This window comes from Ambystoma mexicanum, chromosome 5q (genome assembly GCF_040938575.1).
Source record: "Ambystoma mexicanum isolate Mex_15411 chromosome 5q, UKY_AmexF1_1, whole genome shotgun sequence".
NCBI lineage: Eukaryota > Metazoa > Chordata > Amphibia > Caudata > Ambystomatidae > Ambystoma > Ambystoma mexicanum.
The window spans coordinates 341181593-341200945 of record NC_090933.1 but is presented as its reverse complement, the minus strand read 5'-3'; positions in this window follow the sequence as shown (position 1 = coordinate 341200945).

The following is a 19353-nucleotide window of genomic DNA, read 5'->3' as shown; positions in this document are numbered from 1 at the left end:
AAAATTGGGAAATGTCTACCCCCTGGTTCAAATATCTTCTTGCTCTGGTGTTATGCAATGTAAAGTGGTCTTATTTAGCACCCTTCTGCCTATAACGATGGCCTTGCTGCACATGGCTCTGTAAGAAATGAGGGCAGGGTGTATTCGTAGGATAGCAGGAAGGCAGATGCAAAAGCCTTTGGCGTTGATGGATGCAGGTTGCAAGTGCCTGTTACCTGTGTGCCGATATGAACATCTCTATACTGTTTGTGGTTGGTACCGACTTGGCAGGTTAGCCATATGGGCAGCTCCAGGATTGTGGAGCACCACAATTGACAGCATGGTTGGTATAAGAAGATGGACAGGGTCTGAATCTGTTATGTATACTAGACCTGGATGTCATCTGAAGGAGTGTGGAAGGTGGAAGGATGCAAGATTTTAGTACTGATAAATTAGTTGAGGGATGAGGAGGGCAAAGAGGGATGGTGGGGGTGAGGGTGTTGTTGCTTCCTGGCTCCTGGTTGTAGATTTCACTGAGATTAATGTGTGAGGTAGACCAAAGAGTTTCAAAAATAGCTTTTAGTAAATTAGCCCAAATTTCTTGTCCACAGTTTTTAGTTGGTTGCTATTATGTTTTACCTATCATTGTACAACCGCCCAGCAATATCAGGAAACTCACATCCTGCTGCGACGGAGATACCCAACATTACATAATAAATCTCTGGTTTCTGAAATTCCAGAAGAGACCACCTCGATATTTAATCAAACAAAAAAACCTATGAATACTAACGAAAAGAAACACAATGCAACATAGGTGAAAATCAAAGCCAATGTCAAACTATCTAGAAAAGGCTCTGGATCCTTCTTAAGAAATTTGACACTGCCTCAAACCATAAACAAAGTGGCTGTAAACAAGGAGAGCACACGACTTGCTCAAAGAACTAAAGAGTCCCCTGCAAACCAACATAGTGACACAGAAAACAGTTGAGACCAAAAGTCCATGATCTAGAGGACAGGAAGATTGTTCACCTACTTATCAACCTCTCCACTTATGAAAACCGGCAACAAGTACCTAAAGTGGCAATAGCCCTTGATCGATCAATCACTCAATTATCAGATGTTTCCAGTAATACCTCGTCACTCTACATCGGTGACGAATACACAGAAATTAGTAAAAACAGAACACTCACCTGTGAAGAAGTCTCTGATACTGAAAGAGAATGGTCCAGCTGTGCATCTGCCCATGGTGGTAGCATCTGCTCCACAGATTGCGAATCCACCCATTCAATAAGGAATAGAAATCACTCTGCTTGCTCCCCAAAAGCAGATAACCTGGACAATCCTATGAAACCTCCTACTTTTGTTGATCCGAGAATGCCAAAAATAAAGAACATAATCGAGATACATCGACCAATTACGCCGCAAGACGGGATAATTCTGAACAGGACCAACCTTATGAGATTGCTTCATGCAATTCTTGGCCTGCTAAGAATAAAATCGTGTGACATCCTAGTAGTAGAATTCCCGGACAACGACGAAACAGACTCGATCCGAGTCCAACGCGACACAATCATTACACTTGAAATAATCATGAAGCAAGCCAAACAGATGGAAATATTTGGCTTGATTTGCTCCACCATCTCAGCCGTTCCGAATCTCGCAATCAGCATGAAGACCTGAAAAAGACAGACAGGGATGACAGAAGACGGCGGACCGCTCTCAGAAATACACCGAACATACGGAGAGTATACTCCCTGATCTCATATAAAAACCAAATCATCGAAGTGGAAAAAAGGAAAGACAAGACCACATATCTATAACACCTACTGATACGACATGAGCAAATTCATCTCTATTCATGGAATACACGAGGTTCTACACAAATCTATTCCAATAGGGAAACAGCGACATGTCTAGTTACGAAATAATCTGCCTCCACGAGACCTGAGAGAAACCTGATTTTCTGTCATGGTGTGGACTGATGTTGCATGGTAATGATTTTCATACCGTTTTAACTTTTTGCAGGCATGAGCTAGATATCACTTACCTTTTACTCTCTTGTGAAGGAGAAACCTAATTTTTACTCCCTTGAAATCGCATGCACTCTCAAAGTATAAAAATAGGGAGTAAAATACTCTCCTCTTAAAATCGTGTATGTATCAATGGGCGGTGGGTTTCCCGCTGCGGCCCAGGCTTTTAATAGTCAATGTACCCTGTTGCCAGGGGAGGGCAAAGCATCATGGATCACCGCCATGGCACAGCCCAGGGAGCACCCAACAGCACTGCCACCTACCAGGCTGATGCTCCTGTGCAACGCTCCTTGCAAAGAAAGGGGAGTACCGCGTGAACACTGCAGGTTGGTTCCCCCCCTGCTAACATGGGCCCGTAAATACTCCCCGGGCAGCTGCTGGAACAGGCGGCCCAGTTTGAGAGAGTGACTGGAGGCCCCCCCACTGCTGCATCCAATGCTGGGATGCTCTTGGCATACACACCCGGACAGGTAATTACTAAAGGAAACCCCCCACGCTGCTGCCAACATGCTGGGCTGCCCCTAACATATGCAGCCCAGCCAACAAGAACTTTGCAGCCCCCAACAGACTGATGCTGCCCTGCCTGCTGACTACCCAGGAGCAACACAACCACCACCTGTATCAAGATGGACCATGCCACAGCACTGGGACTGTGACCATGAGACTATTCAGAGTTTTAAAGGAGTCTTTTAGTGTTAAGGAACTCTTTTCTTTAGTTACTGCAGCTGATTGGGGATAGTTATAGAGTTTGTATATAGGGCCTCATTACGACCCAGGCATTAACCATGGCGCTATTAGCGCCATTGTTGACGCCAGTATTTTACTGATTGCGCCTTGGTGGATGGCAGAATTACCGCCCCATTCCAAGGTTGGCAGGGCGGTAATTCCCCATTCACCATTGGCCCTTCCCCATTCCCATTTTTGCCCCCACAGGGCTAAATGGGAATGGGGAAGGTGGTAATTACGGTACCGCAAATTACGGTACCGTAATTACCGCGAAAGTCCCTTTGTGGGTTCCTTCCTTAACGGCTGGTAAAACCAGCCGTTAAGGTGGGGACCGGCAAAGGGACCTCGTAATTAGGCAGTAAGGGGTTAACGGCGCTGCCACCTTTTACGGCGCTGTTAACCCCTTACCGCCTGGGTCGTAATGAGGCCCATAGTGTCTGCCATGGTTCCACCCTTTTATAAAAGAGGTTAAAAAAACTGCTAGTATACTGCGGTTGGAGTCACGTATCTATGGGCCTCATTACACGGTAGGCGGTAAGGGTTTACCGGTACCGGTAAGGGCACCGGTACCGGTAAACCCTTACCGCCTTACTACGAAGTGCCTTTGCGGGACCTGACCTTAACGGCTGGTGTAGACCAGCCATTAAAGTTGGGACCCGCAAAGGGACATTGATGCTAATTACGGTACCGCAATTTGCTGTACCGTAATTAGCTCCTTCCCCATCCCCATTCCCCATTCCCATTGAGCCCTACGGGGGAAAAATGGAAATGGGGAAGGGCCATGGAGAAAGGGGGAATTACCGCCCCGCCAACCTTGGAATAGGGTGGAAATTCCCCTTTTCTCCATGGTGGTACCGGTATGGTACTGGCGGCAACCATGGTGCTAATCGCACCATGGTTTACCACATTCCGTGTAATGAGGCCCTATGTATCGCAAACAACAACTAACGTAACCGTACACCAGCATTTCTTTTTCTGTCTTTCCTTGTGTGTAGTTGACATGTATTGTCATCTTGTGTTTTTTTCGTAGGAGGTTTGGGGAATCCAAACTATTGCCTGTCCTACCCATGTCCATTTCGCACAGAGCTGCACCCAGGGTCATCCAGAGTTAAGTAAAGCATGGTTTGCTAGTGACAGGTAAGAAGCTGTTTAGGTATTCAGCATTTAGGAAAAGTTTAAGCTAAAGTGTATTGATATGCCCGACCATCCCCTCCACAAGGGAGTTTCTCACAATCCAATCTGGACAATGTTAATAACGCTTTTGAAGTGGACTTGCGTGTTGTGTGTTCTGTTTGAATCTGCCACAGGGGTTTGCTGGCTGTGTGTTCCTAGTGCATTTGGGTGAGGAATAGCATCTGACAGGAAAACCTCTCCAGCATCACACAGATCTGGCCCGATGGCTTGTAATTGCCTCCTTTCTCCACCAGATTCTTTCATTTACATGCCTGTCTGTTTCTGTGAAAAATAAATTAAATAATTTGGAGCGGAAATCCCACTGACAATGAAAAATCTGTCTAATCATTTGGCGGTTAGAAAGGCTTTATAAACATATTTGTTCTAGGTGACTGATGTTGATGGGCTGTGGATTTTATACCTTCCTCTCCAGCGCCATAATGCCTCTGGGTGACCGCGCGCTTAAGAAGTTTCAATAACATAACAAAATAGGTCAATTATTTTTGCTACTATCTTGATAATGGGGGGACTACGTGTTATATGCAGTCATCAGACAATGAGAGTATTGTTACAATATGTCTTGTCCTCCCTCTGTCTTCCCTCCCTTGTCTTGTCGCTCCTAGAAACACTTGTGTACAGGTGTGTGATAAATGACATATCATATCATATGTTGGTGATGAAGATATAAGAGAAGTGCCAACATGTCAGAGACTGATGTTCTTTTGGGATATGAGGTAGGTATTCATTTTCTTCTGCCTCTGCTCTGGTTTTCCTTCTTAGAAAGTTTTTGTTCACTACATCACACTTCATGAAAAGTATTAACACCCAGGGCACTTGGTGAGGGGTTGCCATCTCCTTTCATAACCATCCTCCAGCAACAAGTGTCCAAGGATTATGTGGGATTCCGAGTGGGGTTGGAGTGGGTGTTGAAGTCATCAGGGAAGGAGAGTCCTGTCCTCTGAGGTTATGTGCAGTGCTGCAAGTACTTTGGGTGAAAGACTCATTTCCCTCACGTGCAACAGATAGAATTCGTGCCTCCAGTTCATGCCGGAATGTCCCATGCAACCTCCTTGCGGATGCGCACGAAGAAGGATTTATAACATATTGTGGACAACTTTAAGCCTGGAACTACCAGGACACCCACAAAAACAGTTCCTAGAAGAGAACCTGCCAGTTTCACCTCTAGTCAACAGCTGGGGGACACTGTTGATCAGAACAGCTGATGGGTAGGGCACAAGACACCAACAACATAGATCTAGTGTGTCTAAGGTGCTAAGGATTATCGCTCAACTGCTGGAGAAAATCAAGAAGCAAAGGAAGAAAGAAAGGCACCAGCCTGCTGTGGGCTATATCGTTCACATTTGTTGAGGCTTCAGAGAAAGGAGAACAAGCTGATGCAGTCCTTTTGAGGGCAATAGCTCAGACCTAGACAAGAGCCAGCGACCAAGAAAAAACAAAGAGGCTGCGCAGTTTAGATGCTTTACTACCAGCAGGGTTGACCTGGGCTGGTGGGTCATACAACACAGCCTGACAATGGCCCTGGCAAGGCAAAACAAACACTTTCGATAGGTTCAATCTAATACCATGGATGGCCAAGGGGAGATTATTACATTATTGGTCATAAGATAGTGAAGATATGGCAAGGGGGTGTCAAAATGCATGATCGTAAGGGTGTTCTATTTTCAACAAATCGAAGACTGGGAAGTCAAGAAGAATCCCAAAACCAGGAATCAAGCCAAGACGTGTGCTTGGTGCTAGATGCCTAGGACTGGGTGGCCAAGAAGTGAGCTAAGCAGTCTTTATTAACATCAGAGATTAGACTGGCTCCCTATAGCCTACACTTCAGAAAGTATCTGCAGCCTACCCTTCAGGGAATATCTCACGCATCTCTGATCGCTTTACTCAACCCTAATTCTTCCACTCTGGCTCTCCCACACTCCCCTTCTTCCCCTGTCCCTCTAATTTCCTGTATTACTCATGCACACATACTTGTAGCCCCCTGCAAGTGCCCCCTTTGTACAGAGCTCTGTTGACTCCCTGCAAGGTTTGTACTTTATAAATCTCTTACATATAAATATATCCTTGAGACGGTTTATCTTACATTAAAGAAAATCCTTATGAGGATTCAAAGTCCTTTCTATCAACCCTTAAACCTTTGTTGTAGATAAATCATCCCAACACTATGACTTTAGTGGTCCCTGTTGAATTTTACTTTATGGTCTTGATATCTGTACACACGATATGAGTTTGACTCTCAATACCATTCAGGGAAAGTTGTGCAAAGAACTACTGGGTTTATCTATGGCTGTGCATAACACAGTTACTCGCCATGAGCTCTGTCTTATACCTCTTAAAACTAGGTACCTCTGGAAACAACTTTCCCTGTATAAGAAAATAAGCGACCCTCCCACCAATACTCTATAGGAAACACTAAGAGAGGTGGTAAGATCTGAAACAGTTCCTTCCATGATAAAGTTCTGCGACAGAATGAACTTAATACTTCTGTCCCTAGGGCTAACTTTAGAAGATCTTATACAACAGCCTGGTTTGGTGAAGAGGTTTCTCCTTAGGGCGGATTGGGTAGAAACGGTTGAAAGTGTCAATTCCTATGCCACTTACAAAGAATATGCTAATTTCTGCCACGCCAGGGAATGTTTGCCCCTTTATCTGCAGAGGTTTCCATGTGAGAGGGGAAGAACTAACTACATGAGTTTTAGGTTGAACCAGCTACCGACTCTTGAGAGGATAAGACACTGGGGTATTAACAGTGTGTCTGGGATGGATTCCCTAGAACTGAGGTGTCGCTTTTGTAGGGAGACTAACAAGCACTTTATTACTTGGTTGCTCTCACTTTGTGCATTTACGTGTTTTGACACTCAAAGTAGGTTCAAGAAAGATTCAGAGCTCTCAGAGAACCTTTTCTGAAACAGATGCATGTGAGATTCAAATAGTGGCACTGAACGCACTATTGCAGGGCATAACCAATGGTTTGGATCAAATGAATTTGGGCATATATCATGGGATCACTGTGCAGGAAGCTGGCCAAGGTGAGTTTGCCCCAGAGCCTTGCCCCAGATGCCCCTCCAACTATCTCAAACACTGTAAAAGTGTTTAGAAAATGGTGTTTTCATGTGCTCGGTGCTCCAGTCTCCTTCCTCCTTCACCCTCATTCCCCAGCCCAATCCCGGCTCCCAACCCTCCCCCTGCACCCTGATTGGTCACTTGCCCACATATCACAAACCCTCCCAGGGCAGGCTCTGCCCGGCAGCTCCTGTGGCTAAGGGCCCCAAGGCAAAGGGCGGCTCCAACAGAGACGGTCCCAAGACGTGTCTGCAGGTGTTCGCAGGGGAAGCCAAGGAAGTCAGCAGACACCAACAAAACTGTGAGTGTGGCTTGGGTGGTGTGTAGAGCAATTACTCTACTCCAGAAAGCCCTTGCCACTCTACCTTACCTTCCATAGCGTAGACTGCCATAGACTTAGACAATACATACTTAGGAAGACTTGTGACCACTGTAAATGGATTGTAAATGTTGCCTTGTGATGCATATTAACTTACTTGCCAATTTTAGCTAGTGCCACACCTGTAGGGAACTGAACTTTAGCTTGCGTTGCATCTAGATAGAAATGTGATTGTCAACATACACCAAACTTAGAATTCTGAACTTCAGCCTGCGTCGCACCAAGATAGTAATGTGATTGTCAGCATGTGCCACACTCAGGCTTCTTAACTTTAGCTTGCGTCGCATCCAGATAGAAATGTGATTGTCAGCATACAACAAACTTAGAATTCTGAACTTCAGCCTGTGTCGCACAAAGATAGAAATGTGATTGTTAGCATGTGCCACACTCAAAATTTTTAACTTTATCTTGCGTCGCATCTAGATAGAAATGTGATTGTTAGCATGTGCCACACTCAGGATTCTTAACCTTAGCTTGCGTCGTATCTAAATAGAAATGTGATTCTTAACATGCACCACACATAGAATTCTGAACTTTAGTTTGCGTCGCATCTAGATAGAAATGTGATTATTAGCATGTGCCACACTCGTACGGAATTCTGAACTTTAGCTTGCACCGCATCTAGATAGAAATGTGATTGTTACCATACACCAAACTTAGAATTCGGAACTTTAGCTTGCATCACATCTAGTTAGAAATGTGATTCTTGACATGCACCACACTTAGAAGTCTGAACTTTAGCTTGCATTGCATCTAGATAGAAATGTGATTGTAAGCATGTGCCAGACTCAGGATTCTTAACTTTAGTTTGCTTCGCATCTAGATAGAAATGTGATTGTTAGCATGTGCCACACTCGTATGGAATTCTGAACTTTAACTTGCATCACATCTAGATAGAAATGTGATTGTTAACATACACCAAACTTAGAATTCTGAACTTTAGCTTGCGCCACATCTAGATACAAATGAGATGGTTGGCATGTGCCACACTCGTATGGAATTCTTAACTTTAGCTTGCATCGCATCTAGATAGAAATGTGATTGTTACCATACACCAAACTTAGAATTCGGAACTTTAGCTTGCATCACATCTAGTTAGAAATGTGATTCTTGACATGTGCCACACTCGTACGGAATTCTGAACTTTAGCTTGCACCGCATCTAGATAGAAATGTGATTGTTACCATACACCAAACTTAGAATTCGGAACTTTAGCTTGCATCACATCTAGTTAGAAATGTGATTCTTGACATGCACCACACTTAGAAGTCTGAACTTTAGCTTGCATTGCATCTAGATAGAAATGTGATTGTAAGCATGTGCCAGACTCAGGATTCTTAACTTTAGTTTGCTTCGCATCTAGATAGAAATGTGATTGTTAGCATGTGCCACACTCGTATGGAATTCTGAACTTTAACTTGCATCACATCTAGATAGAAATGTGATTGTTAACATACACCAAACTTAGAATTCTGAACTTTAGCTTGCGCCACATCTAGATACAAATGAGATGGTTGGCATGTGCCACACTCGTATGGAATTCTTAACTTTAGCTTGCATCGCATCTAGATAGAAATGTGAATGTCAGCATGTACCGCACCTAGATGGAATCCCATAATTGCAAGGACAGCAATGCCAACTGACCAACCTACTAACAATTCCATCCCTCTGCATACACCTCTCAAACTCTAACCAAGCACATCCACAAGTCTAGAACGCAGCAATCCGCACAAACTTCACAACACTGCAACAACAAAACAAACCGCGCATAGACTTGCACAACGGCACACAACGACTACTGACCGTAAAACACCCCAAGCCCAGCCAACGGACCCACCGGGCTGAGGCTGCCAACAGCACATCACTACTCTCTTGCACTTTTCCAGTTTATTCCCACTAACCCCCCACTCCCTTTTTCAGAGTCGCCAGAGCGCCAGGGGACCACTCCGGTGATGATAGTGTGCGGTACAAATATCCTTTAACATTAACATACAAACGCTAAATTGGATGTCAGAAATGTTGCACTTATTAAATATACTCTGCAATCTGTTGATGTCTTTTCTGTTGATGTATTTTCTTTTTCTCTTTTTGTGATGAAATTACAGTCAGGCTTAAGTGATGTTTTACGTAATATGGATTTCTATTAATGATGTATTTTATATGAAGTTTTTCTACATGTTGTGTAAGGTTTTTTGTAAACTAAAAATGCAACAATAAAAAATAAAAAAAAACTTCAACCAGACTTTCGTAGCCAAATTCTTATTGAGCCTTACTCGTTAAGTGTCTCTTCAGGTCTATTGCTAGGTCTGCCATCAGACCTTTGTGGTAACAGTCACATTGGGTCTTTCATCAAGCCGTCTCTTCGGGCTTTCTTGTAAGTCTTTCACTGGATCTTTATATCAGAATCCTTGCTGTCTTTTTTCATCAGGCTTTCTCTTCAGATGTGGTGATATGTATTTCTACCCACCTTATCGTCATCCTCGTCAAGCAGATGATATTTAGTAAGCCCCCTGGCATGGGTCAATCAATCACCTTGGGGTTGCTGTTGGAGACCCAGGACTCTTGGCTATCCCATTCCTTCAAGGTCAAATGTGTTAAGCTCCACCTTTTGCCATTTTCATCCAAGGCTCCTTCTGTTGTGTATGTTCTTCACTTCTCTTTTGTAAGCCCTTCAAAAGCATTTAAGGGTTCCACCAGCCTGTGGCCTTGGAGGGAATTTTACCTCGTAAGCAGCAAATATAGGCATATCTGTTACCATCAGTATCCTCTCCTGAGCTGTGGTTTTCCAGTCCCTTTTATTCTCCCTAACCTGGGTCTGGGTTTCCCACCTCATTTCTCATAGGTTATTCCCCTTTCTCGTTTGAATCAAGGATATGTATTGGTTATTTTCTAGACACATGTTTCTCCCTCTCATTATGAGTTCCCTCTGGGGATTGGTTACCTGTCCGATAGATTTGACTATTCCAAATGAGGGTCGGCAAGGGATTAAAGTGTGGCATGGTGGTCAGCGCCATCTTGGAATTCTGGCTAATGCTGAATGTGAGGCAGCGCTCTTCTGCATCTCTGCACTCTGACCAGTTCTGGGATCCATCCATGGCTGCTATGTTGCTCTGTGTGCATTCTTTTGCTTTCCCGGTATTCAAGTGTGAGGTCCATGAAATTGGCTGGCTCACCATTCTGACTGCAACTTATTCTTGTATTCCCGGGGTGTTCGAGGAGCACTGCGGTTCGATGTCTTGTGGAAGTACTTCCCCCCATTATAGTCGACACTCATGAAGGTCTAAAAGTGACTACCTTCTGCACTCTCAGAGGTTTTGTGCACACAATTGGATTTCCAGTCTCCATGAAATGTCCCTGAGGAATTCTAGGACCTTTCATTAGGGTCGCTGAGATTTTACCGTATTCAGTACCAGAAGAGTTGGCTTGCAGATTCCCACCTTATCCAAACTCAGGGAAGCACATCAGATAGTGGCCAGAACAACCCTGTCTTTAACAGTCTGCTTCTCCCACAGGCTCCACACTATGCTCAAATACACACACTCACACACACAAACACACTAAGATTTATCACATTCACATAACGCACACAATTGCAATCAATCAAACACACAACGCGCAGGCACAGAAACATTACAAAATATATATAGATTTACCTTTACCTTTCACTATCCCTCAAGTCCAGATCTTCTTGATGGCAGGCAGCCTGCAGAGATTAGGGTTTAGGCGCCTCTCTTTCCCCTCCTTTTACCAGCTTCCAAATCAGACCAGGGCCAAGGATGGGGTCAGCTTTGTAACCTCACCCCCAGCCTGTGACAGGCAGGAAGGGAGAGGGGTAAAGACCTTCATTGTGTCCCATGGGGTTGTCCTTTTTCAGCACCCTTCTGACACAATGAAGGCCGTGACGTCTCCCCCACTATCGCTCTGGTCTCTCTAAAGCCTGCACAGTACTATACACGTATCAGCGTTGGGGCTGTTTTACAATGGTCCTAGCTCTGGCCCATTCACAGCACTTTGCAGGGTAAAAGTAACACATCTTTGTATTTGAAATATATGTTCACATTCTTTAAAATTACAGAGACTCTGGACGCCCTCTCAAGTTCTTATGGAGTAATTGAAAAAACACATCTCACAACGCAAATGGAGCTTAGCCTCTTGGGATGGGGAGTGCCTGGCGACCCAACACACACCAGTCGCTACTGCCTATCAGTCCTTATTTTGTTGATCATGAACTAACAAATTGGTAAGTGCCACCAATCTTCTTTTTATACATGGAGTCAATCACGTGGTGCAGCTATAACTGCGGAGGCATGGTAGGTCGACTTGCAACCTAGAATCCGTTTTTTCTGTCATTTTTCCGAAAGAATCAAAGTTACCATGCTCGATTATTCATGGATACTTTCTTAATCAAGACTGGCAGGTATTTGGCATTAGATGTGACCAACCCAGCTTGACCGCGTGCTGGCAGGTACGTTCCATTGTCTTGAAAATAGGCGTGCCAGAGCTCTAGCTGGTAGGGATTTGGCAGTGCTTATGGACCACTTTTTTCAATCCTTTGCTGCACGCAGACATTTGGCATGGAACATTAATTTCCTTCCTAACTAGAAACTGGTTTCCTTGTGTTGCTTACATGAACAGCTCAGTCTGAGCTTAACTATACCGGTCATTGGCATTTCTTGGATACTTTTTTCTAAGCACAAGGACCAACATACTATTGTCTGTTTGTTTTCGTTGTTGTCTTTAAATTGACAAGCTTCAGTGGACGTGGTACTGCATTCTCTTACATGTAGAAGAAAAGTCTTTTTGTGGATATTTTGTCCATCCATTTCTCATAATCATGTGTGTTCCCATACTATTAGTTTGATTCTAAAAGATCAGATCAGAAAACATAGTTCTCATATTAAATGTTACTTAACACAATGAAAACATTTAAAAAGTGGCCCTTACTCATTCTCAATATCTTTGCAATATTCTCTACCACCCCTAAAGTCTTGTTTACATTTTACAGCGTGCACCAGATATATTTCTAAACTAAATACTCTAAGCACATCATTCATTAACGATAGAAGTAGAAAATCAGGCCTTCGTGTGCGCGACCCAGAAGGACTCAACAATGGTAATACAAATGTTAATCTAAGATCACTTTAATGTTGACAACAAAGTGCAAGTGCAAAGCCGGTTCACCACGACCACAATTACGGATTTGCCCAGTGAGCTTTATCTTTTCCCAGCATGCCTTAGTTGACCACAAGGCAGCTGGCTAAAGCCACAAAATCGGTATAGGCTTTGCCCTTTCACCTTTCACCCAAATTCAATATTATTGTGGATCTACTTACCTCGAAAGTGGGATATTTAATTGTACAAATGTGGCCCATGGGCAAACTTGGGCCTAGCTAGTCAGGGCTACATGGTTGTCCCCTAAGGGACACATAGAAATTAAGACATGGACACCAGGGTGCAGGAATAAAATACTTTATTTAGTGTAGTGCTGGTGTCTGTTGTGTACAGTACATGCTTCTAGCACACTATGGGGGCTGGATGGAATGCTGAATGAAAACAAGAGAATGCTGGTCGCTGGAGCAGCATCCTGAGCCTGCATCTCCTGCCCCTCTCCTGGAGAAGATTTTGCACTAATGATGAATACCAAAAAAGGATTGATGCCGCGGAGAGCCCTATCCCCAAGAAGCCTAAACAGGTTCCCAACATAGAGAGATGCCAGGGGTCCAGGAAATCTACACTTTACTGCTGAAAGTGACTCAGGATGCAGGGGAGGTGAAGAGCATGCACCCTATCTGACCTGACTCAGAAAGTTAACCAACTTGAGGGCTGTGTTTCTAAGACAGAAGAGGATGCTGGCAGCCTGGGTGTGGAGATTACTGGCAGTTTCAGGGATTATAATGACCTGAGAACAGAGCTTGTGAAGGAGAAAACCCTTTAAATGGATCTGAGACTTCGTAGAAGGAACTTGAGGTTGGTGAGTATGGAATAGCAAAAGGAAGAGGATACCTGCCTAGCCTCCTTCGTGGTGAAGACAGTTACAGAGGCAATGGACCCTGATGTTGTGGCCCCACCTGATGTGGACTTCGCTTATAGGGTTGGGAAACACTCTCTTGCTAAGTCAAGGCAGATCCTTCTGGCCCTTACTAAAGTCAGATCTAAGGAGAAGGAGCTGAATGCGGCTAGAGGGATGGGCGGTAATGTGATCAGGGGTAAACTGTTGTCAATTTACTTAGACTACCCCAAAGACTTGCTGGATAAAAGAAGGGCTTTCAGGAATGCCAAGGCACTGGCCAGGGAGAAGGGCATAAAGGTGTCCTTGAAAAAGGCTGCTGTGATAAAGTTGGCATTGCCTGAGGGTGAAAGGTCTACAGGGGATGCCTCTGAGGCAGTGCTCTGGCTGGAGAAAGTGGGGAGAGCAGGACCATATTTGTGTTCGGACACAATTGAACAATAATTTTGGAGTATGACAGCTCGGCGAATACAAGGTCTACACTCTGCGTTGCCCCTAGAGGACACAGAAGTTACATACTGTGACTGTTGCATGAGTTTACCCTTATTTGCAGATGCTTCTTTTCATATCACACGGTTAAACACGGTTTTTCTATTTTCCTTGCTTTGTATGGTGACAAGATGGCGCTGGAGGAATTTGGCATTTAACGGCTCTCTGGATGTAGCGGTCGAGTGATGTGCGGGCTCATGGTACTTGGAATGCGGCCACACCGAATTGTTATATAGAGGAGCAGCTGTAAACATCTGCAGGAGATGCCGCCCCCTGCATCCCGTGTATTGGAGACATGAGACTGTGCTTTGCCTGACACCAGCTATCCTACCAATACCGCAGCAAGTATTTGGAAGGAGATAACGATTAAGACCACCTCGACTGTACCCTCGAAGTGATGACAACCTGCAGGAAGAACTCCCTGAAGGAATTTGACAAAGAGCTAAGTAAATGAACTGATGACGTCATAAGAAAGTGTGCACGATGTCCTGAGATACTGACTGATGACAATGGGCCTCATTACACGGTAGGCGGAGGACCAAGGTGCTATTAGCACCTTGGTCCATGCCGGTAAAATACCGGAACCGCCTTGGAGGAAAGGGGAATTACCACCCTATTCCAAGGTTGGCGGGGCGGTAATTCCCCTTTCCCCCATTGCCCTTCCCCATTCCCATTTTTGCCCCATAGGGCGCTAATTACGGTGCCGCAAATTGTGGTACCCTAATTAGCACCCTCGTCCCTTTGCGGCTTCGTTTTAACGCCGGCTAAACAGCAGGCATTAAAGTACCAACCCGCAAAGGGACCTCGTAGTAAGGCGGTAAGGGTTTACCGGTACCGGTGCCCTTACCGGTACTGGTAAACCCTTACCGCACTACGTGTAATGAGGCCCAATGTATGGATCTTAAAGGACAAATGACGAAGTAAGGGATTGAGTGAATTCTCACAGGTAAATGAAGATTACGCGTCAACAAAGTGCTGCAGAAAAACAAAAGTTCAATGAATGTACAGATGCTGAAACGCAAGGCAGATCAAGTCATCATAAAAGCTAGCTATGAGTAGTAAATAGAATGCAGACGAAGCAGCCATTGTACAGAAACTGGGCATTGGTATCATGAATTAAGTAAGCCAGAAACCATGAAGCGGCAATGGAAAAACGGTGTTGCAGAAGAATAATAGGCTCATGGAGCTGCGCGGCAAGGCTGTCTGGCCTGAAGTCAAGATCCGAGAAATCGAGGTCAGCTATTGACTTTGAAGAAGAATGAGTGTGCTAAGGATGAATCTTCTCACGTTGAGGTGTAAGAAAGAACACAAAGGATGCCAAGTTTTAATTCATTTAGAGCACTAAAAAGCAGAAATATTAACCAGATTGTGGTCTCCTGTCATGTGAGCCAAGGATGAAAATAGACTTTAGGCTTGGAGTTCCAGACACGATAGCGAGTACCCTCACTCCCATGCATTTCCAAGGACAAGAATACTCTGCAAATCCAAGTACAAAGACAATTTCATGACAGAAGGCATGGGCAATGAGAGATGCTAGGCTAATTGGGTGGTGAGGTAGCTTCATGTCCTATCTCCCTGCACCTGGGTCTGGGCTTACGTGCTGCTAAATGAACCAAATGTTTCAGACATGGCACAAGCGTGCCAACCAATTGTATTAGTCTGTATAACGAAGGACCTTATAGCATGTAAGACCAATGAGAAACTGTGTATCTAATATTTCTGAAATGACATGTTTTGAGAGGAAGGCATAAGTTGTCCACCTGTTAACAGACAGCCAATAACACATTTGGCTCTTACATAAGTGTATATCTAGATGTTTCCCTTAACCAATCCCGACCTCTGATAGATTTTTCACTATTGCCAGGTAGTATGACATCACTCTGACACATATTTGAGTATAAGAATTGTATTTTATGTGGAGATCACTGAGAGACTGAGCTTACGCCCGTTGATGTTTGTTGTAACCTTCCTGTTTTAGACAATTGTTAATAAAACAGTAACTTGCCATCTTCTTGAGTTTGTCCAGCAATTTGACCTCAAAATTATTCTGGTGTTATCCCACCCATTACTATATGCACGTTCCAAAGAGCCATAAACTCAGGTTTGCTGGCGGGGGCCGAGTGTGCAGCCGACATGTGGACCTCGAGCCAGGGATTGCGGGCAGATAGCTTGTTGGGCTTGGCTGTGGCTGTTCAGCCATCGCCAGGGTTGAGTGCTGGAAATATTTACTTTTGGACTAAAGGAACGCACCTCGCTGTGTACAATGCCGTAATGAGGAAGTGGGCCTGGAGGGACTCAAATGCTGAAAGTCAAGCATGGATTTTGGAGACTGTCTGTCCCCAGCTTTGCAGTCCAAATTGGGACCCCCCTTTTTTTTTGTCGATACTGGTCCCTATCATGTCATTGGACTTGAGAACAGGTCCAGTAGGTTGATTAATTAATAGTTGTTTGAGGGATTTGGCATGTCGGGGAGATGCTGTGTGCTGCACATTAGAAGTTATAAGCAGGGAGATGGGGGGCGGTACGGTCTAACACTGTGGCAGGTGTACTCCATGCCATTGGGGGTAGGTGGAGGTGGTGTTGGCTGGGACTGCTGAGTGTTATATGTTACAGGTTGTCAAAGGGAACAATATGACCTTAGTTTGTGAAATGACAATTTTCTGTTTGTATCTGTAGCCCTCAGGTCATCAGCCAAACTCTTGTTTTATCTTGTCTGTCTTGTCTGTTTTATTCACCTGCCTATAAAACGGTGGCCCTGGTCATGGGTGTAGGACATGGGGGGAGTAGGGGGGACACATCCCCCCCACAATTTTAAGTGGGGGGGATATAATGTCATTTATCCCCCCCCCCAGAATATGTAAGAGTTGTGCACAGTGCACTCACTGTGTCTCTGCCACTGGACCTCATTATAACTTTGCTGGTCCGGTCACAACAGTGCCGGTAAGCCTACCAGCACTGTTGTTACCAGACCAGCAAAGTACAAGTTTGCCGGGTGGATGCCCTCTCGCCCGCCAGGTCTGACTTGGCAGGCGGAACGACACCCGCCCGCAGACTTTTTCGGAAGCACCGGCACCGTTATTAATGGTGCCGGTGCTTCCGAGATCCCCATTCCCATTGAGTCCTATGGGACACAATGGGAATGGGGATTTACAAAATTCCGGTGCCTGACTTCCAGGAACACTGGGGTCGTAATCCCCTGGTGTTTCCATCAAGCCAGGTGCCGGAAAAAGTTGCAAGTCCAGCGGCCGCCAGACTTGTAATGAGACCTCAGCCTGCGTTTGTCCAGAGCGAAGTGGAGCAGCCAGACAGCAACGCGTGCTTACTGAGAAGGCTGGGCCGACCTAGGTAAGGTAAGTGAGTAGTAGTGTGTGTGTGTGATATCATGTGACTGGACGAGGGAGGGGGGACAGCGTGTGACTGAGTATGTGATGTTGTGAGGGGGCCGATCCTTATCAGTCTTTTTAGAGATGTTGCTCCTTTCAAGTCCAGTTCACAATGTGACCCAATTGTGTGGTCATAGTTTTCTTACAGTTTTTGTTGTTAATGCAATGTCAAACTTCACTCGCTCAAACAGAGGTGCCTCCAAACTTGATGCACACTTTCCATTGTTACCCTGAAGATTAGGGTGTTCTCTTTTCCACTGCTTCCCTCGCAGATGAGATTTTTTTTAAAACAGACAGCTAAAAAGGCAAGCCACACCAAGTATTTTCCTGCTTTTAACTTGTCAACACCCCTGGCTCCAGCCGAGCCGTCAAAAATTGTTAAATGCGCAGTACAGACCTTTGTTTATCGTTTTCTTAACGTTAGTTTACAGGCTGCAATCACCCCCTGCTTCCTCTGACCCACGCCCTCCACTCCCATTTATAACCCCGTACCATTTATTAAAAGTGTTTGGACAACCGTTCCTCGTGTTGTTCTCAGTAGTGTTCAGGGACCCAATCATAAAGTTTGTGACCTCACTCTTTGTCCTACCATCTCACTGTGATATCAGAGTTACATAGGGTCACCCCACCCATCGCACACACGTGTGTCATGTGTGCACGCTGTCAATATTATTATTGTAATTAAAATCTGAGTTATATTGAAATTGGACCAGAATATTAGATTGTGGTGCCACAGCTGTGGAGCCGGGGTACAGAGATCATACATGTGCAGCAGCCAATGCTGTGAATATCATATAGCACTGGGCTACTTATCATGCTGAAGGAGACGCAAAGCATGGAATGTTAGCTATGCCTAGACGTTTATGTCATGCCTTTCATAAAGGCAGTGTTTAGACATGTATTGCCAACTTAATAACCATTATTTCTAATCACAGCGGGGCCTGTAGTTGGTACTTTGCGTGGATGCGTGTGGCCTCTTGCCATGCAAGTTCACCCGAGGTGGCAGTACTATATGGACTTGCATGCTTCTCTGCCCAATGAAGCCCTAATCGCTGCACAGGCCAACTGCCTGCTAATCCCCAAAAAGCCATGCAAGAGCCATGGCCAAAGGTCCAAACGATTGGCCACAACCACTTCCCAGCTTTGGAATAACCTTAAAGAAGGTACGACATGCCCCGAAACCTGCTTTCTTTCAGGGCAAAAGTCAAGGCTCCTGTGTTCTAACAAGACACCCAGGAGTAACCACTTCTGGAATCTGCCAAAGCGCCATGAAGCAATTAAGCTAAGCAGTGAGAGCTCTAAAAATGAATAAATACAAAAATAGACATGTAAACGGAGTATCAATGCTTGCAACACGACTCCACTGCCTACGAGTGCCTCTGGGCACTGCTCCTTTCAATCCAACAGCTTTGGGTGCCCAAAGAATGGCATGTACCTCTATAGGTCCATCATTGGGCATATAGGTGCAAGCACTTACAATAAACACTGGGGTAACAAAGATTTAGGCTATTGCAGCACTTGGTACAACTGCTTAATTCAAACCATGTTGTAATACTGTGAGCACAGGATAGGTCGCTAATATTAATAATTGGTGTTCTTATATAGCTCTCCATGTGGATTCTTTTTTCTAAGCACTTGTACTAGTAGGTGTTATTACCTGATAAAACGCTATTCAATGTATCAACCTTGAGAGGATGAATGGCTGGGTCAGTCCTACTGCAGTATTGGAACTTCAAAGCTCATGGAACATTCAACTCAGAAGGGGGTGCGAAAGAGAGGTTGAGCACTAGTATAGGTTTCTTGATTAGCATTGAGTGGCATGAGAACATATTTATCTTCTGAAAGAGTGACACCTTCTTGGAGCAGTCCCAGCAGCAAGGAAGATGTGGACCAGTACAGACATTGGAGGAAAACGGGGCATTCTGGAGTGAACTTGGGGTGCATTTGTCCTTGGCCAGTAGGCTTGGACCCGTGCAGACATTGTGGGCATTGGCGATCTTTGAAGTTTATGGGCACTGTCTACAAATTGGTGTATGAAGTGTTTCTCAAGTGCGCCCGGCAAAGGCTGTGTGGGGCCATGGAAAATGCATGATAAATGTGGATGGC